Raw genomic sequence first — 23070 nt, 5'->3', positions numbered from 1 at the left:
ACGAAAGTTTATAGGATTATTACTTCATATGCAAAATACAAATTCAGATTGGTTGCATTTTAAGTGACTTTTTGGCATTCACGCATATTTTTACAAGCCTTTTTTTACAATTATATTTTATGTTCATTATTTTTTTTATTATAGAAATATAGCTTAAAAATTTGAAAAATGCTGGAAGGTGCATCATCCAGTTATGTCAAACTAACATCAAAATTTCCTGAAATTGCGTTACCATCTATTGTTCATGCCTATAAATTATCCATAAATTTAGACATTCTTTAGGTTATTATTAATTTATTTATTATAATAATGCAATCGTCAGTCTATTAACGTATTACTGTCTGGCTCGGGTCTCATCTCAGAATGAGGAGGATTAGGCTATAGTTCACCGCGCTAGCCAAGTGCGGATTGGTAGACTTCACATACCATTAAGATTTTTTAGTTCTAATCTAATATTATTGAACACAGTAGGAACGATAAAATATTTAAACAAATAAAACGAAGCTCTTTTCGAAAAATATTTTTATATATCTTAACAAAAGAATAAGACGCGCTCGTTTTCGAAAAATCGCTTTGTAAAATCCACATCTATAAATATCGTCGGCGTTGCCTATTAAAACTTCCACTTTTCGAGGTCTTATAGCTGCGGAAGTAAACTGGTGTAAGAGGCCATTATGTGAGCTTTTATTAAAATATTTTCAAAGCTCTGTTGCAGTTTAAGCTTGAGATTAAGGCCATGCTCCTGTAGTGGGACGATAAGGAACTAATATTTAGGTGTTGAGTTCACAGTAAAATATCATTGGTTGAGTTTGTAATGGTGTTATTGGGTGAGGTAGTGGTCGTTGCCTATATTCAACTAATAATTAAGGATAGATAGCTATGCTTAATTGTTAGTAGGATTCTATGTATAATTTGTACTTCTCCTTCTAATGCAGAAGTACGTAGATACTAGAGATAGCTATATGGTAGAGATAAGGGAAATAAACCAGAGATCGATTAATAAATAAACAAAGTGTTTTCATATGCAGATGACACTGTAATCGTTTTTGAAGGTTCTAAATGGAGTTCTGTCTTTCGACTAGCACAATCAGGTCTTAATGTTGTTTTAAATTGGCTGAAAATTAATATGTTAACTCTAAATATATCCAAAACAAACTACATTTGCTTTACTATTAATAATAAAACTCAACCAGATAATAATTTTTTCCTTAAAATACACCAATGTAATAAAGTAGACACAACTGATTGTAATTGTACAAAAATTGATAAAGTTGCATATACAAAATATCTAGGAATAATTTTAGATCAGCGGTTATCTTGGCATCAGCATATAACATATGTTAACGAAAGAATTAGAAAATTAATGTGGATATTTAGAGTTCTAAGAGACGTGACTTCCAAAAAACTACTCAACCAAATATATATGGCCTTAGCGCAATCAGTAATAAGCTATTGTATAACTGTATGGGGCGGAGCTACTAAAACCAAATTTTTAGAAGTAGAACGTGGACAGCGCTGTTTACTTAAAGTAATGTACTCCAAACCCTACAGATATTCCACGGAGGATCTTTACAAAGAATCTAATTTGCTATCCATCCGAAAATTATATGTACTAGCTACAACTTTACGTAAACATAAAACTGCAGGGTTTAACCAAAATACAGATAATAATAGGAGGAGGAAAAACAAAGTCTTTACTGTACCTCGCACAAAAACCATATTTGCTGAAAGACAATATTTGGTGCAATCTGCATATTTATACAATCAACTAAATAACAACCTGGGCATCTACAACATGAATTCATATGAAATTAAAAAAACGGTTACACATTGGCTTCAATCTATAAGTTTCATTACTACAGAAAATCTATTAAAACACACCAACATATCAACGCTCACATGAATTACTCAGACACACACTTACACACACACACACACACACACACACATGCACGCACGAACGCACACACGCACACGCACACACTCACGACAAGACGCTAAATAATTTGGTACTGTTATAAATTTAATTTGATCATTGTTATCAAGTTTTTAATATTGTATTATCAATCAATTTAGATCTCTCAGTCTATTGTTTATTATAATAATGTATGTGTAATGGAAGAGTGGGGCTGCTTGACACAAGTATAAATTTATTTATGCTTACAAAGCAGCTTCTACGAAATGTGTAAAACGAATGTTATAATTAATAAATAAACATTTCATCAAAAAAAAAAGAAAACATTTCATCAAAATAAACAAATTTGTTTTTAATTTAACTCAAAAAAAATATCGCACATAAAAAAACAGATTTTTATGTACAGAAATAATGTAATTAATGTATTGTCATCGTAGCGCACAATTCGTATGTAATATATACTTTTTATACACACAATGTTGTTATTATTTTTCATATATTTTTTAAATCAATAAAATTGTAACAATAATCGCAGACATACAATTTAATTTTGTTTACATTTATTTCTAAATACTCGTATATCGAAAAGAATAAACCTGTGCTTACACTAGTTTAAACCAAGCGTAGATTTTACTAGAACTCAAACATTTGTGAAAAGCTCACAAACTTTTATATTTCAAAGTACACTTGCACTCTGGCGACATCATTATAAAAGTTTTAGATCTCACAAAGTGTCACGGTTGGATTATGTAAATCGCAGTTGCTACATACGAGTATTTGTAATGTTCGTTTGTTCTAAGCGCAGATATATTATGTTCGAACGGTGTTTTAGGTATAAAATATATTTAACGGAACTAGAGTTATGAATAACTAAAGATATATAATAGCGGGCTAAAACATTTGTACTTTACTTTGTTCAAAAGTGAAAATTATGGAGTTTCTTGTTCCACTTGAAAGAGGTGGTAGATTATATTGACGTCCAAAAATAAATCTATAGGACTCAATAATGTATAAGAAATTTAGAATTAAAAAAATGTGAATGCTTTAGATAAAAATAGGTTAAAAAACACATATGAAGATATAATATTATTTTGCAAATGGGTACAAAGTTTAAAAAATAGTTCAAAGTTAAAGCGATGAAATATTAGAACTTCAATCTGCAATTGGAATTACACAGGTTACAAGGGTATTGCTTGTTCACTACCCTGGCCATATGTGGATTAGTAACTCAGGTATGAAGATTTTCTCACGATTTCCGTCATCGCTAAAGCTTGTAATAATGAGCCATTAGACTATTATTGCTATCAGTACATAATTTAACCTTCTTTTTTGTTTTTCTTAACGAGGAGGAAACCTTCAAAAGGTACCCGACGACGTGGGAGCGACGCCGGGTTATGTGGGATTTTTACCGCACTAAAACCCCCCCGGTGGCCGTCCTCAACGCTTGTTGGAGAACTCCGGGATCTCCGACGGAACACAACCGGAGTCCTCTTACCGCGGTGCCCCGTCGGGCTCCACCCAGGTGAGCTTGACGCTCGCCACACCGTCTGGTGTTCACGACGGTATACGACCACACATACCGTCCTTCCCGGGGTAGCATACTGGACGGTTCGAGCTCCCACTCTTGCCGCTCGCAACCCCGTAAGCCCCCTTTTAGTCACCTCTTACGGCAGGCAGGGGATACCGTAGCCCTATTCTAGTCCCGGAACTACAGGGACAACAGTTTATTAACCTGGTCAAAGGGATTGACAACTCCAGGTATAAAAAAATCTCACTTTGTCCACTAGCCACAAGGCTATTATTGCTATCACTACATAGTTTAACCTATGTGTTAGATTAAGTATAACAAAACTCACCAAAGTATATCATACTGAATACAGCCTTACGTCATAATGACCAAAGTTAGACATCCAGAGAGTCACGTACGAGAATGTAGTTTAAACATGAATTGTAAATGTCTGAGTTGGGACCTCAGGCCATAAAAAGTTGTAACATATGTTAAATGTTACTGTTAGATACTGGTTAACTTTTTATGATTTATGAATTCTTGAAATATTAATAACATAATATTATAATATAACTAGCTGACCCGGCAAACGTTGTTGCCACATAATTAAAAAAATGTTAAGGGTGAACAACCCTTATCACTTAGGGATATGATAAATAGATAGTAGCCGATTCTCAGACTTACTGAATTTGCATATAAAATTTGGTGAAAATCGGTAAAGCCGTTTTGGAGGAGTACGGTAACTAAAACTGTGACACGAGAATTTTATATATCGACGACGAATTGGCAATAACTCGTAACTCAAAAAACTCTACTTTACATAAGAAGAATCGGTACTTTAAAAAGACATAGAACGTTTACCTTTACTACACTTTAATATTTTGCTCAATTTTGAACCTAAGGACCTGGTGTCTTAAGGAGGATACGTCATTTTAAGTCCAAATTTGCAAAAATCGCTTTTTGTAAAAATATGAGATACGAGTTATTGCTACTACATCGTCGATATAAGATTTGCCAAGTACCAGTCGAACTTTCACACTGAGGGTTCCGTACCAAATTTTTTTAATTTATTTTATTTCTATTATAGTAGTCATAGAAGTGAAAACATTGCGAGCAATTGGTCTACGTAATACGGTTTAATAGATAAACCGGCGCCCCCATTTATTTCAAAGTTTTTAGTTTTTTTTTTATATTACGGTTCCAGAGATAGAGTCCTGTGACAGACGGACAGACGGACAATCAGCGGAGGCTTAGTAATAGGGTACCGTTTTTTCCCTTTGGGTACAGAACCCTATAAACTGGGATAGCCTATTGTGTTCTGTCCGCTTACTTTGAAGAACAAAATAAAGGAACTTTCCTTTAAGTATAGTAAAATGATTTCCAATATTTTCGGTAGATAGGTCAGAGGTCAAGCACACAATATTGTGTTATAAATCAGGCAAGGTAAACAACTGTCTGGTCTTTGTCTACCTGATATATGTCTTGCTGAGATTAGGGGCAAATTTAGGAGATCGAAGTAGGGATCTATCGTATGACGTCTTTTCGGAAGTAGATTGTTTGTTACCTTTGAAGTAACTACTAAGAAAGCGATTCTAAAGAGTGGGTGTGGTAAGGAAGACATACTTTTGCAAGACAGCTTTGTGCTCAGGGGTAGCGGCATCTGTGGCCGACATCAAATAGAAAACTAATCTTATCTGGGGTTGCTTACACATATCCATGGATTACCGTCAGATGCACTACACGCTCGTCTGCTACTCCCTCCTACTAATTAATAATCAATCTATCCAATATTACATATGCCTACTTAGGATCTAAATTGAAAAGTAAAAAATAAAGATATCATTGATTTTTATCAATTGGTGTTACATGAAATAATTTTCCATCGATGGGTTGTTTGTTTCGAGTTAAATATAATTCTTTAGATTTATATCAATTATCGATAAAATTAGGCTAAAAATACGGGGTTCGGAGCAAGGGTTTAGTATGGACCCAACGTCCCCTTTTAGAAGGCGACATTTTTTTAAATAACCTTTGGATAAATTGTACCAATTTATCGCTGAAATTTGGGTACATTTACGGGTTTGAAGAAAAGGTTTTAAATAACCCAATCACCTTTTTCAGAAGTAGATGGATTTTTTGTTTCAATGCCCATTAGGTACTTAATACCAATTACATAGCCCAAGGGCCGGCAATCAATTTTACGAAGGGTCAGAATGATTAAAATGTTTTAATCGGGAGTCCAGGAAAAATAATGCTGTCCTTCCGTCTTTCCTTTACTTCCGGTCCTAAGGTAATTTTTTAGTTCTCTGGTTTTTTGCGTAGAAAAATTTTATGGCTCTGGTTGGCAACAGTTAATCCCGGTTTTGCTTGTTTGAAAAATTAAAACGATCCAATTTTATATCATTTACGATCAAAATTTGATAAATAGTTTACTTGGCTAGGTCCACGTATAGAGCAGCTTGCATAGATAGATAATTAGTAACTAACTTATAAAGTAAAGCTACATAAAGCGCATTTGAGAATTGGATGGGTGGCAAAGTTTCGAGCGCTTCCGTGCTTCGTAAAGCACGTTAAGCTATCGGTCCTCGTTATCATTGGGTAGCAGTTAAATCTTATAGGAAGTCTTATTGATGGTTTGAAATCTGACACGGGTTGGCCACAGTGAGAGATATAAAGAGTAGCAGCTTTTGTCGGCTGTGTGTGTGCTTGCTTGCGCGTGCATATGCTCGTGAGTAAGTAAGTGTGTGCACGTGCATGTGCCTATTTTCGTGAGTGTGTGAGTATATCGCGTGCGTGTGCGTGTCACCACCTATACAAAGAATTTTGTGGGAGACAACAGTAAACAGACCCCATAAACCTAAATCACCACACCACTACTTGCAGCAACCAATCCCCTGGGATCCAACTGTTGATTACATTTAAATTCAATCTGTAACCTATACCGACGCCGATATATATATGTGTTTGTGCGTGCTCGCGTGTGTGTGTGTGCGCGTAAATGCTTGTGTGTGTGTGTGTGTCAGCACCTAAAACATAGAATACTAGTGTGAGATCATTATCCATCTTGCCACTTAAAAACAGTAAACAGTTTACCCCATAAACCTAAATCAGCACACCCCATTAAAACAATTAACCTTAATAACGAGGGTTCAAGAAAACTACTCCACTTGCGACTTGCAGCGACCGATCCCCCGGGATCCAACAGTTAATTACATTTAAATCCAATCTAGACCGTAACCTATACCCGACGGTTTTAATTAACTTCTAGAGGATTTTAATTTATGCGGAAGGTAAATTGATTAGTGGGGTCTTCACTAAATGTCCAAGGTTCGAATCTTAAGCTTCGTTTTTTAAAGTAATTTGTGTGTTAGAAATTAATCATGTTACTTTAAAGGGTTGTGATAAACATTTAAAAATTGGAAAAACATTGAAAAAAAATACAAAGATGAAGGAGAAATTCGATCCACATTTAGCCCGCAGGGTGAAATATGCCCAAAAGTAATTTTGAAAGTATACTGCTTAGAATGCCCTTCGGCTAATAATTTTTAGGTTTATTAATTTTTACTAAAAATGTAGTGTTTTAGAAAAACATCAAAGCACTTATTGTCCTTTAAAAAAACAAAGTTCGTACAAAACCTTCAAAGTTCGTAGCAAAACTTCAAAGTTGCTAACAGAAGTTTCTGGAAAGTTTTCTTGTCTAACTAGCGACTCTGTGACAACAGCGCAACTTTATAAGGTTAAAATATAATTAATTTAGTTTGATCAAGCCCAGAGAAAAGTCTTAATTACATTTAAAACCAATCTACTTCATAACCTGCAACTTGTTAATTAACAACTGAATGGTTTTAATTTATGGAATGAAAGATTTGATTGCAGACGCCTGGACTTTTTTTAATGGAAAAGTTTTTTCTATAATATAGGAGTAGCAAACGAGCAATCTCTCCGCTTGGTAAGTAGCAACTGCCGCCGATAGGTATCTATAATCAACCCCAGATAAGATAAGAATCCTACCTGAGGTTGGCGATAGAGTCGTTGCTTGATGATAAGTGGGTACTGCTTATCGGCAGCAGTCAAACATCTTCAATCAACCCCAGATAATATTACTTTCCTACTTGAGGTCGGTCACAGATGCGTTACTACCCCTGAGGGCAAAGTTGTAATGCCGCGGATAAATACGTCTCTCTTAGATCTTCAAATCTCCCTGGTTACCATGGCCTACATGGTAACGGATAGGTTTTTCGAGGCTCTGTCCTCCCTCTTGAGCAAGGAGCTCAACCGCCCCATTGACGCTGTCAAACTCCGCTCCCTTTGCGAGCCCTTAAAGTCCGTAACGGATCCCCTGTCCGTTACCGATTCACCCGCATCCCCTGATGCCACCCCGAGACACGAGATGGACTTTGACGCCATCTCGCTAAAACGCCCCGCCTCCTCCGACGAATCGTCGGAGAACACTCTCATCTCCGCCGCCTCCTCCGACGACGACCAGGGTTTCACCCCTGTCAAGTCGAAGAAGACCAAGAAACGACCGGTCAAACGCGTCGCTAAGGCGACAAGTGAGACTTCTTCCGAGGCCTCTATCGAAGCCACCCCAGCCCCAGCGGCCCCCGCTCTGGCCCCCGTGCCAAAAGCCTCCACTCTGGCCCCCGTGCCAAAAGCCTCCACCGAGCCCCAGAGCTCAACCCCCGCGGCTAAGCCCCCCAAGCCAGCCACGCGCTGCGAACCGGCACTTGCCAAGTGCAAACCGCCCCCACACATTTTCTTCAGGGATAAGTCGAAATGGTCCGACTTCTCCAAGACCCTCAAGGAACGAAAGATCCACTACACCAAGGCACATAACCTTCGCGATTCTATTCGCGTTTCATGCCCCACCACAGAGGACTTCAGGAGCCTCATTAGGCTCCTAACCCACCTACAACTCCCGTACCACACGTACGCATTGGAAGAGGACCGCAAAATCAAAGCGGTCCTTAGGGGTCTCCCCTACGAACTTCCCACCGACGAGATCCAAACGGATCTAGTCAACCAAGGGTTCCCCGTGGAAGGTGTACACAAGTTGTACAACCGCAACGGGGTCAAATACCCTCTAGCCCTGGCCATTCTAGCCAAGACCCCGTCCTCCAAGGACATTTTCAAGGAGAAGGAGCTCACAATCTGTGGCCTTTCTGAGATCAAGGTGGAACCACCTAACAAGCGTGGTTACCCTGCCCAGTGCCACCGCTGCCAGCTTTACGGCCATGCAGCGGCGAACTGCACTGCCCCCCCAAGGTGCGTCAAGTGCCTCGAACCCCACGCCACACGTGAGTGCAAGAGGACTCGTGAAGACGAGTCCCCTCCTGCCTGCGTGCTATGCACCACTTCCGGGCACCCGGCTAACTACCGTGGCTGCCCGAAAGCCCCCCGTCCCGCTCAAAAGAAGGTTGCCAAAAAGCAGCCCTCGAAAGCAGGCCCACCTCCGGTCAATTCGACCAATTTCCCGCGGCTAGGGGCCTCCAAAACCCCAACCGCTCCCATGAGTTGGAGGAAAGTCGCACCCGCGACCGCCCCACCAACCCCGGCCCCTAAGGCCACTCCCACTCCCCGTCCCACCCAAGATGCATCGGTAAGGGAACATATCATGTTCCTTGTCGACTGCGTTAAGGGCGTGGACCTCGACGAGATCATACTCGTCTCCCAAAAGATGCGTAACGCCAACCAGGCGGAGCGCATCGCCATCTACTCCGAACACTTAGCGTTGTTCAAATCTATTCAATGAGTAACGTTCATACTCAACCCCTTCGTCCCGGTCGTCAAAAACCTAAAGGCGTCTCGCTTATCTCCTTCAATGCACGAGGTCTAAAGCCTTGCATTCCCGAACTCAAAGAGTTCATCCGCAACAGGGACATCGACCTGTTGCTTGTTCAGGAAACTTTCCTCAAGCCCTCCCTTAAAGGCGTAAGTCTCCCCTCTTACGCGCTTGTACGTAATGACAGAGCCGACGACCGTCGTGGCGGAGGCACTGCCATCTACTACAAGAGATCATTCCATTGCACCCCTCTGGAAACACCCAAGCTCACCAACATGGAAGCCACCATATGCAAATTAGGCATGACAGGACACCCGTCCCTGATCATAGCCTCAATTTATCTCCCCGCCCATAAAGCCCCTCTCCAAAGCGACTTGGAGGCCCTCCTCTCGCTCGGAGACTCTGTCGTACTATTTGGAGATTTCAATTGTAAACATACCGTTTGGAACAGTCGTCTGACTAATACCAACGGTAATAAACTCCTAACCATTTCCCGCGCACTGGACTTTGATATCTTCTCTCCAATAGCGCCAACCCACTACCCCGATCGGGAAGACCAAGAACCCGACGTGCTGGATTTCGCCCTACTCAAAGGCGTCGCGCTCAATACAAGAGCGATCGAAACATTGGACGATCTGGGCTCAGACCATCGTCCAGTCTCTCTCCAGTTAGGTCCCTATGATCCAACTCCCCATACTTCCTCGAAAACCTTCACCAACTGGGAAGGGTACGAGAAATCTCTCACCTCGGCCATAGAGGCCCCCGATTCACCGTATGCTATTCCCCCAGGCTACCTTATTAGCACGGACAAAATAGACAGTTCGGTCAACTCACTCACCCAGCTAGTTCAGACTTCGCTTCATGACAACGCGAAGGTGGTAGAGGTCCCGAACCGCAAACTACCTCGCGAGGTCAGGAAGCTAATCCAAACTAAAAACGCAGCCCTCAGATGGGCCGCTAAGTATCCCACCCCTGTCCTTAGGAGGCGCGCTAACGCCCTCCAAAGGAAAGTCAGATCCCGGCTAGCCGAACTGAGGGACTCCAACTGGAACTCTCTCATGGAGGATATCCAACCTTCTCATGAGGCATTCTACAAAATCACTAGACGATTTCGTACCGAAGCCTTTTCTAGCACTCCCCCTCTCACGCGTCCCGACGGCAGCATAGCCTTCGAGGACACCGAGAAGGCCGAATGCTTCGCAGATAGCATCGCTGCGCAGTGCTCCCCCAGCACTCAACCGTGCGACCCTATCCACATTAACAAGGTGGAGGAGGAGGTCCTTAAAAAGATCTCTCTCCCTGTCACCTCTGCTCCCATTAAAATCACTACAGACGAGGTCCGGACCGTCATCCGCGGTTTGAAACCTCGCAAAGCCCCAGGTTCGGATGGTATCTCCAACCTGGCGCTTAAACACTTCCCCGAGCAGGTACTGACCCTTCTGGTCATTATCTTCAATGCCTGCCTCGACCTCAGCTTCTTTCCAACAGCCTGGAAGACAGCAACAGTTATCGGTATTCCCAAGCCTGGGAAACCGAAACATATTCCCTCCAACCACCGCCCCATTAGCCTCTTCAATGCAATGGGCAAGGTTTTCGAACGGGTGATCGTTCACATAAGAGGGCACCTCTTTCCAATAGATGCTCCCCCACTCATCATTCCTCACCAATTTGGCTTTCGCCACCAGCACTCGTGCCCCCAACAAGTCCACCGCATTGTCGAGTACATCACAAGCGGGTTTTATCCAAGACGTAACAAGACACTAGCAGTCTTCTTCGACGTCGCCAAGGCTTTTGACAAAGTCTGGCATGGAGGACTGGTATACAAGCTATACCAATCTGGTCTTCCTGATCGCCTAGTCCGCATCGTGGCTTCCTACCTTCAGGACAGAACCTTCCGCTACAGGCACGAAGGTATCCTCTCTTCACCACGCCCCATAACAGCCGGAGTCCCTCAAGGCTCAGTGCTCGCTCCCACATTATTCATATCGTACTCCAACGATATTCCTATCCCCAAAAATGGGGTGCAGCTATCACTCTTCGCCGATGACACCGCTCTTTACATCCAAGGGCAAAAGGAGTCATCTGTCCTCGCCAAACTCCAACGCTCGGTCAACGAGTTAGGAGATTGGTTTAGGAAATGGCGCATCGAAGTCAATGCGGAGAAAAGCTCCGCAATGCGCTTCGACCACAAACGCAGGCGCTTAAACAACCTGCCCTCCGTCAAATTACTTGGGGCCCCCATTCCATGGAGGCCCACAGTAAAATACCTAGGAGTTACCCTTGACCCGGGCCTCACCTTTAGACCCCACGTCTCTAAGGTCACCCATACCGCCCGCTCTTACATGAGCCGCCTCAACGCCATGATTGGCAGACACAGCAAGTTGTCAGCCAGGAATAAGCGAACGCTGTATAAGGTTTGCATTCGACCGGTGTTAACATACGCCTCTCCAGTCTTTGCTCACGCGAATCCCTCCATCCTAGACAAACTCCAGGTCATACAAAATCTTTTTTTGTCGTCGGGCACTTAATGCCCCCTGGTATGTCAGGAACGCTGACCTCCACCGCGACCTGGAGCTCGCTCCAATACAACAAGTCCTTAGACAATTCTCTGAAGCGTTCTTCGACCGCTCAGAAAATCATTCCAACCCCTTAATCAAGGGTGCAGCGGACTATGCTGCCCCTCTTCCTACCCGCTACAATTGCCGTCGGCCAAGAAATATCTTGACCGACGCTCCTAACAAACTCTCCACCGATGTGGAGAATCTTCTGGCCGCCCACAGGGGCGTACAACTCTCCATAGAGAATCGTCTTCCCGACGATTCTAGTCTTATTCACGATACGTTGACACCTTCAGTGTCATCTATCCAGCGGTCGCTCTCTAGGGAGCGCCGCTAGCGCCTCTCGTTCCGCAACGAGAGGTCGCTATCCGATGTCGGCTGTACGGTCCCCTTGGACGAATGCCTTTAAAGGAGTTTTTAGTGGGATGGTCCTCCCTTCAGGAGGACCTTTCATTCAGCCCCACACGACGCAGGCACCGGCCGTCGCGGCCTGTAAGTGCTTAGATGCATTTTTTACTCCTCCCTCTCCGTAGAGGGTCAGCCCTTTTTCCACCTACATCTGGGCGCCAAAAAAAAAAAAAAAAAAAAAATCTTCAAATCAGAACACAGCGGTAAGCTCTGATATTATTAGGCAGAAAAAGAAGTTACACAAAATTTCAACGAACAGGGGTTTCTCTGCTGATCTGTTTGGTGGACTCCGTTGGAGATGAAGGACACCGGGAAAGGAACCTCCGGTGGCCGTCCTCCACATAGCGCTGAGGACGGCCACCGAGAGGTTTTTGTAGCTTAAAAACTTCATATATCCGGATATTGCTCTCACGGTACCGGGTACCTTTTCAAGGTTTCTCCCTTGCCAACAAATATAAGGGGTATCTCAGAAGCCAATTATAGGTCCATTGCCACTCCTGAGGCCTAAGATTGCATTATAATATGTTAATCAGATAAAAAGAAATTGAATTGAATAAAATATTCTGTTATATTTAAAGTCCTTCAATTACAAGAAGCTAAGCCTCCGAGTGGATTCTTACTCTTAATAAAATCGCAAATCATTCTTTCTTATCACTCCCAATGGTATTTCTTTAATTAAACCTTATCAAAGCCTTACCGTAAAACTGTTTAAATTTCTTCACTAATTGATTTTAAAGAGATAAGTTTGATGGTGAGAATAAATTCAATTAAAGAGGTTATTTGTAACTTCGAAATAACTTCTTAGTTTAATGTTAAGGGTCTTTACCACCTAATATGTTTAACAATCTTAGAAAAAAATCGTCAAAGATAATAGTAGTAGTGTCTGATCGGTCAAAAAATATATTATTTGAATACAGGAGTAGAAAAAGTGCATGCAATCCACCTGATGGTAAGTGACTACTGTCGCCCATAGACATCAGTAATCCAGATGGAAATCAGATTCCTACCTGAGGTCAGCTACAGATGCGCCGCCAGCCCTGAGGACTAAGCTATGACAGAAAAATATGTCTCCCTTATCTCACCATAATATAGAATAGGAAATTATTAATTAACACCAATATTATTTATTTTTATAGAGTAAAATATTTTTTCTAATGAATAGCGTAATGAGCAAAGCCAAAAGCCGAAACTTATATTAAATTAAGTAATTTTAGAGCTATCACTAGGGATTCTGGTTTCCGAAAAGTTTTTAGGCTTCATAAAACCTTCTTTTATAAAATTTTAAAGCAAAGTAATCTTAAGTTCTGCTGTTTTACATCAGTGCTTGATTATTTAAACCCAAGGTTATGATAAAATATTACTGTGTTCGTTCGAACGTAGTAATTTTACTCAGCAATTATGTTTTTAAGCAACAAAGTATTTACGAAAAGACAGAGAAAACGTTTTGTTAAGAACAAGATACTTTTTTAACATTTGTTTGTTTTTTAAGGTATTTTTTAAAAATAATTCCAATTAACATGTAAAGAAAATGACCAAGATCGGTTCATAAACGATGAAGTTATCCACGGACAAACCTAAAAAGCATATGTACGGTCGAATTGAGAAACCTCCTCCTTTTTTGGAGTCGGTTAAAAGAGATAAAAGGATTGGATTAAGTTTATGTTTCCTATAAAATTCATCACAAAAGTCGTAAGATACACATACAACTGCATAACTGCTGCGGTCTTCAACCCTAATCCACAAAAAGCTATCGAAAATTTTAATCAAGAATAACTGATCGATAATACATAACAAAACATTGATTCGATCTCGATTGCTTGTTAACAACGACACTTAAGTGCGTTGCTGTGTCGCCGGCCGACGTATACCTCCGGCCACGAAAAGTATACACTTCAATATTTATAGTAAAAAATGCTGATATTTGGTTATGCACTCCGTGCTTATTGATCCGTATAACTCCGGCCAAGGGAAGTATACACTTCAATATTAATAAATAATATGATGAATATTAATAAAAATATGATCTGTAAAACAAGGTGAAATATTTAAATTGTTTAACATTTTGAGTTGAAAGTGTGATAATAAAAACATTAATCACACTTATTATCCGGTTAGATAGTGATAATCCACTTGACGGTTAGTGGTCACTGCCGCCCATGTTCATATGTAACTAACTCCTTATAGAAGAAGTATCTACCTGAAGTAGATAACAGGTACATTGCTATTCCTAAGGATTAATCGTTCGTTTTCGTCTCATATGTCAACGGAAATACCCAACCTTCCACCGAAGCCCAAGAATGGCTTCACATCAATAATATGGTACAACCAAAATAGAAATCTTTTTAAACTTCTATTTTTATTAAGTGTTGCTGGTGCACGGATCTAATATAATTGTAAATTACTTCAAAACTAAATTTTAAGGTTAAAAATTAGACTTTATTTGAATACTAAATTATCCCTTTGATTCGAATAGTTTTTGTTCTGATATTCCCGATTTGTAGAAATTCACACTTGATTAACTCTTTTAAACAGAAAATGATCTGAATAATAGTCGGGGTGGGTTATGCTGAAAATAGATAATAAAGGTGTCTTAAAATTTATCGTCTGATAAGGCAGATGCCGCCCTAAATCAATGCCAATAAAATTTATATCCGCCTTCAGTCGCAGAAACCGAGATTCATTGACTTGTTAGACATAGAGCGAGTTACGAAAAAGCAAATGATGTTCTAATGAATGAACAATGATATTGATTAAAACAACAATTTGCGTTAATTTTGTTTTAAAATGGATAAAGAATTTAAAACTATGTTCACGTAAAAATTAAAAATCTAAGAAGAAAAAAATCTTGATTGAAACTGAAAATAAAAGGTTAAATAATTTGTACGTTTGTGTTACTTTTATGGAATATATATAGCAAAAAGAAAGCACAGAAAGTAAGTTAGAGAAAGAATTTTATATTTAAATGGCGATTATTATAATATTTTTTGTCGTTCCCATATTTTTTATATAGTGTCTATTTGTAAGAAGTCAAACTTCTAACTCGCTTACATTGCACTCAGCAACTTTTCAAAGCATCTTATTCTATCGTTTGCAATAAAACAAGTGCCTTATTCGGTCGTTTATGAAATATCTTACTGGGCTTAATGCAGTCGCGTATTAAACAGATTGATGTAGCCATATCGTTTTGACGATTGGTCGTTAAATCGGTGGATTTGTGACACACATAAAAATAACCATGGGTTGTTACTAATTGTGTTCATACGTGAAACGGTTGTTTTTATTTCTCCATAAGTTGTTTGCGTAAAAATACAACGTTATAATAATTGTACTAAAACTTATTTTATGGAAACAATAATTACTAATGAATCGATGAATAAAATACGTTAATTTTATTTTAATTTTAAAATAATCAAATTGTATGTAAATTTACAATTTTTCGTACCATTTTAATAACATAATTTATTTATTGTCACTAATAATAGTATAAGTAATAATAAATGTATTTTTTTATATTTCCTTAAGTTTTAATATTTCTTTTTTGTTTAAATCATATTTTTTGTATATATTGTATATAGATTTGTAGTTTGTAAATAGAAAATAAAAACACTAAAAATAATAATAATAATTCATATGGCGCACCTATCTCATCACAACGAGACTCGAAACGCATACGAGAGGATACTTAGATTCGTTACACAAAGCCTTATAGAAAAATACCCGGAAATGAGTGCATCCAAACAAAACATAGGAGATCAACGCAGGGCCATAGTTAACAATAAATTACTATCGACCAACACACTTCAAGAAATAAAAGATGAAGTTACCACATATTTGCAACAAAACAAACAACCACTTCCCTCACTAACACAAACATCAGCTAGGATGCGATGGTCAGACGAAATAAATGAGACAATACTCCGCATTTATTATGAAATAACAGAACTAGAAACTAATATGACAGCACACAGAAAGAAATTATACAACAAATTCATTCAAATCTACCCACACTTAGCACACATGAACAAAGAATATCTGACCAAAGAAGAGTCATAGTGAATAACAAAATGTTAACTGACGCTAAAATACTTGAAATAAGACATACCGTTGAAACACAATTAGAAAAATCAAACACCTTCACACAGTTTAACGAAAATTACGTACAGAATACACTATTACAACCAGTTACAGACACAACAGAAATAACGACAAACGAAGACATTCCACAACATTCACAAGTAATACCTACAAATTCTACAGAACAAGAAATTCATACAAACAACCATAGAAATCATATAGACCACGCGAAAATTAAAGAACATTTTAATTTAGCGTTAGATACCTTTAAGAATACAGATCCTACAATGAGACCATACTTACCTACACAAAAATCTTCCAAAAAGTTAGCTTTAATAGTTGATTATATAAATAAGAATATTTTACCCGCTATTTTAACTGATGACCAAGATTTCATAACTTTTCAAACAATTTTGTACTCAGCAGCATACACAGCTGTAATATGCAATGGCACCAAAATTAATTCTATTACGAGTAGAACCCTTAGGAGAGACACAAGGCCACCATGGCAGAGAAGACTCGAGAGCAAAATAGATATTTATAGAGCAGAAATAGGCAGACTTACACAATACATTCGTGGAAATAGGACCAATAGAATTAAGACAGCAGTAGAAAAAATAAAGAAAAAATATCAGGTGCATGCTCAATACGAAAACATTAATACTGAACTAGAACATTTCATGGACACTTTAAAACAAAAGTTAAACACAGCATCCAGTAGATTGAAAAGATACATTACATGCACCGCCCGAAAGAAGCAAAACACACAATTCACAAGCACAGAAAAAGCTTTTTATAGAGGACTTACATACAATAAACAAACTTCAAATGCAAGACAAGAATGTATAGGACCAACACCGGAAAATCTACATAAATTTTGGAGTGATATTTGTGAAAATCCTGTTCAGCATAACCTAAAAGCAGAATGGATAAATGTTATTAAGGAAGCAACAAAAAACATTCCTGAAATGATTTTCGAACACATTACATTTGAAACATTCGTACATGTAATTAAAAGCACACATAATTGGAAATCACCTGGAACAGATAACATACACAATTACTGGTATAAAAAATTCACTAGCATTTATCCATATTTACATAACCATCTTAACAAATTCATTCAATCACCGCAGTTAATGCCCCAATACATCACACATGGAATAACTTATATGATACCCAAAGAAAATAATACAGAAGACCCCTCGAAATATAGACCTATAACTTGCTTACAAACCATTTATAAAATCCTAACTGCTTGTATTAGTAAGACGATTTATTCTCATTTATCTGACCATGACATTCTTGCAGAACAGCAAAAAGGCTGTAGAAAGAACAGCCAAGGATGCAAGGAGCAACTTACAATAGATGCAATAGTAATTAACGAAGCCTACTCCAAAAAACATGATATTCACACCCTGTTTATAGATTATTGCAAAGCTTTCGATTCCGTTCCGCATAGTTGGTTATTACAGATCCTTCAACTTTATAAAATTAACCCAAGTATTGTAGAATTTCTAGAAACCTCCATGAAAAAATTTGGAAAACCGTACTCAAAATTAGACAACCCTCTTCCACAATTACAACTGATCCAATTCGCATTCTTCGAGGCATCTTTCAAGGGGATGCGCTTAGCCCGCTTTGGTTTTGTTTAGCATTAAACCCACTCTCTACACTTCTTAATAATAGTACTGCCGGATATAATTTAATAACTACTGACAATCGATTCTCCCTAACGCACCTATTGTATATGGACGATATTAAATTATACGCCGGTAATCTAAACGATCTTTTCCAATTAGCAGATTTGACCCAACAATTTTCTACAGATATTTGCATGGAATTTGGCGTTGACAAATGCAAAATTCTATCTATAAACAAAGGACACATAGAAACTAACAAATACGCTTTAGAGACCGGCCAGGATATTGAACCAATGGATGTAAACAGTGCCTATAAATACTTAGGATTTAAACAGTCGAGGAAAATACTACAAAAAGAAACGAAAGCAGAACTTACAAATAAATTCAAACACCGCCTTAACCTAGTACTTAAAACTCATCTTAATTCAAGAAATATGGTCAAAGCTATTAACACATTCAGTATCCCTATCCTGACTTACTCATTTGGAATCATTAACTGGACACAAACCGATCTAAAGAACCTACAAAGAACAATAAATACACATTTGACAAAGCACAGAAAACACCATCCCAAATCTTCAATAGAGAGACTAACATTACCACGCAAAGAAGGTGGCAGAGGCATAATAGACATACAAAATTTACATAATAAACAGATATCTTTACTTCGACACTATTTTCACAGTAAGTCACAACATTCACTTCTTCACAAACAGGTAGCCGAAATAGATAGCAGACTCACACCACTTAACTTAAAGAACACAAATTCACAGTCTAATGAAGCTCTTATTACCGTAGACCAAAAAATAGCGAAATGGGTTGGTAAATCTTTGCACGGAAGACACCGAACCGATCTGAGTCAAAATTACGTCGATAAAGAAAAATCGAACGATTGGCTCATGAGAGGGGAACTGTTTCCCGAGACAGAAGGCTTCATGCTCGCTATACAGGATCAGATAATTGCCACTAAAAATTATAGGAAATTTATCATTAAAGACACCAATCAACCCTCAGACTTATGCAGACATTGTAATTCAGCTCCAGAAACTATACAACATATTACCGGTGCCTGTAAATCCCTAGTACAATCTGATTACAAACATCGTCACGACCAAGTAGCTGCAATAGTTCACCAACATTTAGCGCATAGGTATAATTTCATTCTTAAAAAGAATCCATATTATAAGTATAAACCAGCCACAATATTAGAAAATCAAACTTGCAAAATTTACTGGGACCGGACCATAATAACCGACAAAACAATTCACTTTAATAGGCCTGATATAACTTTGCACGATAAGAAAAGTAACATTGTTTACATCATTGACATAGCCATCCCTAACAGCCATAATATACAGTCCACAATTTCGGAAAAGCTTACAAAATATCAAGACCTAGCCATTGAATTAAAAACCCAATGGAAAGCGCGCATTGTTCATATCGTTCCTATAGTTTTATCGTCCACTGGTATAATACCCAAAACCCTCACACAAAGCCTCAATATCCTCCAAATGCCAACACATTCACATCACTTGTTACAGAAAGCTACCATCCTCAACACCTGCCGCATAACACGCAAATTCCTTACGTCATCATCTATTTCTTCAACCTACTCTATTTAATGTGTCATGCTTGACTTAGGTCCGCATGCCATATACTTTACCCCTTCAAAAGAGGGAGATAAATAACATATAAAAATAATAATTTTAATATTAAAGTAATGTGAAACAAAAGTTTGTTGTTACAGAAAAATAAATAAATCCGCATTATAATACGTAAAATAAAAACTAATACCGGATTATGCGGATTAGCCACTACCTTTTATTTGTATCGCGGTACAAAAGTTCGCTGAGTCTCAATGCGCCCTCTGCCAACATTTAAGAGGTGTTATGTGACTGCAGCCACTAGCTTTGTGCTTTCATTGCACATGAAAACTATACTATTGATAACAAATACAGCATATTATTATGTGCTATTTATTTTTATTCATTTATTTAATGATACACATTCATATAAATTTATTATAATCGAACTATTATTAGGATTTGTATGAAATTCTTTGAAAACGTTACACATTAAGAATATTAAGAAAAATGTTTTAATAATCAATGTTTCCTTGATGACTAATAAAGATAAAATGACTGTCACTAACTCTAATTTATAATTAAATTGATTGGATGGTCATATGCGCATTAAAATTTTATTTCGTTTTAACGACAATGAACAATATTGCGTTGAATCTTGATACTTCCTAAGTATTATTTATAGCTTTTTTATTACTTTTAAGAGTAAAATTACATTCTTCCATAATTTGATCTGGATGCAAGTCGCTACTGCTACCCATAAATATCTGTAATCAAACGCAGATACGAGATTCCTACTTATGAGTAGAAGTGAGTTGCTACCATTAAGTACTAAGTTGGAACGCCTCGGATAAGTACTCGTATGTCTTCCTAACCACACTCTTCAAAGCAGAACACAGCATCGCTTAACACTACTGTTATTAAGCAGAAATAGGTGTGACGCTGACATCGTCGAACCACAAAGGGTTCTACCACCATTTACAAGTATAATGGACTTCGTACCGAATTTTTATTTGCAACTTTAATTTCGCAAGGAAACATAAGGGCAATTTCTAAAAACAGTAAAAAATGCAGCTAAGTTTGTATTGACTAACAAGCTTGAGCGCCCTCTGTCAACATTACCGTGTACTCCACTAATGGACTAAGCAGCTGAGCTTCCGAAGTGCATCTGACAAATATTTACTTTTCTATATTTCACTTTAAAAAATCAAAATTCGATTTTTCTAAGTTGATTAAATATAAACAAATGTGTTATAGATATTTTTAGATGGATACGTATATCAGTGATTGTTTGGTCCTGATGACCTTTTTTCGCTTGCTTCGCATCTAAATAGATCGATTTTTGGAGAATCGATTCATTAAGTCTCTAATTTTGAGTGATACCATTTATCATACTTCAATTCGAATCGATTCAAGAATCGATCTTTTTCCGAAAGCATCGCTATCCCCAGTTAAAAATGCAGCCAAGTTTGCATTGACTAACAAGCTCGAACTCGAGCGCCCTCTGTCAACATTTATCGGTACTCCACTAATGGACTAAGCAGCTAGCTTCCGAAGCGCATCTGACAAATATTTGCTTCTCTATGCTTCGCTCTTGCGTATCATAAGCTTCGAACTCTAACAGCGCTGTGGGGCTTTTTGAAATTTAATCTGGTGAATAGGAAGTTTTATATTTTAAAAGCTTGAACGATTCATTTTTTTTTAAACTTTCATTACATTATGTTATAATTTCATCTTATGCTATATTAAGTAGCTGTGCCTGGAGTAGGCTACAGTGCGTAGCTAATCCTGAGGACTAAGTTGAACCGTTTGGCTTTTTTAAAATTGAATCTGGTGAATATGAAGTTTTTATATTTTAAAAGCATGAACTATGAGTTAAGCTTTGATCCTCTATTCAGCTTGATGGATGAATTTTCAAATATCCTTTCTTAGGTTTTCTAAGTTAAATAAGGTCTATTTAAGCTGACCGTTCTGTCAGTGTTAAAGTACTTTAATGTGACCGTGGAGGGTAAGGGTTTTTCGAGCATATGTATATGCTATGTCTTGTTTGCCACGCTCCACAATAATAACTAAGTAGTTAAGTTTAGCCAATTATAAAAATTATAATCATCATCATCATTAACCCATTACTGTCCTACTGGGCACGGGTCTTCTCTCATAATGAGAAGGATTAGGCCATAGTACCGCGCTGGCCAAGTACGTATACTTAAGACTTCACATATCTTAGAGATTTTTTTTTATAAATCTCTCATGCAGGTTTCCTCACGATATTTTCCTTTACCATTTAGCAAGTGATAATTAATTTCTAATACGCACATAATTTTGAAAATCAGAGGTGCGTGCCTGGGATTTAAACCTCGGACCCCTCGATCGAGAGGCCGAGTTTCTTAACCACTAAGCTTCCACTGCTGTTTAAAAATTATATTAAGACAAAATGTAGTATTTTTTTTTTCTAATTAGCAGTAATTTAATGAGAGCACCAATACGCACTTGGCCAGCACGGTAGACTATGGCCTAATCCTTCTCACTCTGAGAGGAGACCCGTGCCCAGCAGTGGGACAGTAATGGCTTGATGATGATGATGATGATGATGATGAATGAGAGAACAGGTGCAACTTTGCATTTATCGTTTACAACTTGACGGGAAAAGAGTAGCTCTATTTTGGTCCTAATATACTCGACACAAATATCGTATTACCAATTAAAACACCATAAGCATACGTATAAGAGGCTTAAAATGTTTTTGTAACAATTTTGGTAACCGAATATCTAAAATAATTTGGATAGTTGACAATAAATTGTGCGTAACCAAACAAAAAACTACACGAAAATGTCAACCTTATTTCTAAAAAAATCCGTCCGTCAAAAAGTATTAATATTTTGGACTAGTGACAATAATTATCTTGGATATACACTTGTTTAGTGTCAAAATGTCAAAACTGTCATCCTTGTACATTTAGACGATTTGTATCTTTTTAAATTTCGAACACAATGTCACCTGTCATACGCTTAACGTATTGGAATTAGTATAAATTTGAAACTTCCTGTGTTTTGGAAAAAATATTAGTTTTTATAGTTCACAAACGTAATGTTTATGAAGTTTAGGTATTATTTAAATATGCTAGCACCTTTCGGGATTCGGCTGCGAATGTGTTGGGCATTCCGGCACCTTATTTCTTTCTTATAACAGCAAGGGCAGCTATGTTCTAATTTAAAATAAGGGCATAGAAACTAAATGTCACTAGAGAGATAATTTTAACACTGCTGTTATGAGGTATGGTGGCTTTAAAATCTGTGACTATAGGTAATTAAGGAAACTTAGGTACATGAGGCGTTCCAGCTTCGTCCGTGTTTATAGCAATACATTTTGGCCGCCCAAAGGTATAAACATTAATATTTTTTTTACAAAATGTAGAAATAGCACAAAATAAGACAAGAACTATTAATTAAGTCATAATTTAAATTTCAAAATAGCCGGAAATACAAATCAGGTACCTACCTAAGCTAATACTCAAAGCAAATCCTAAAACAAAAGCGAGTATCACAATACGATTAAAATAGAAAAATATAAGAAAGAAATTCAAGACTGCTCTCATTACA

General features: G+C 38.1%; 1 protein-coding gene across 2 annotated transcripts in view; it reads right to left on the bottom strand.

Moving 5' to 3' along the window:
* Ethr (ecdysis triggering hormone receptor) overlaps window positions 1-23070 on the bottom strand; it is a 119193-nt gene that overhangs the window by 54465 nt on the left and 41658 nt on the right. The gene's annotated exons all lie outside the window — the stretch shown is intronic.

The sequence above is a fragment of the Epargyreus clarus genome, unplaced genomic scaffold (assembly GCF_041222505.1).
Source record: "Epargyreus clarus isolate Ecla_fem2 unplaced genomic scaffold, WU_Ecla_fem_2.2 ptg000002l, whole genome shotgun sequence".
Lineage (NCBI taxonomy): Eukaryota > Metazoa > Arthropoda > Insecta > Lepidoptera > Hesperiidae > Epargyreus > Epargyreus clarus.
Note: the sequence above shows the minus strand (reverse complement) of the source record. Positions and strands in the feature narration are given on the sequence as shown.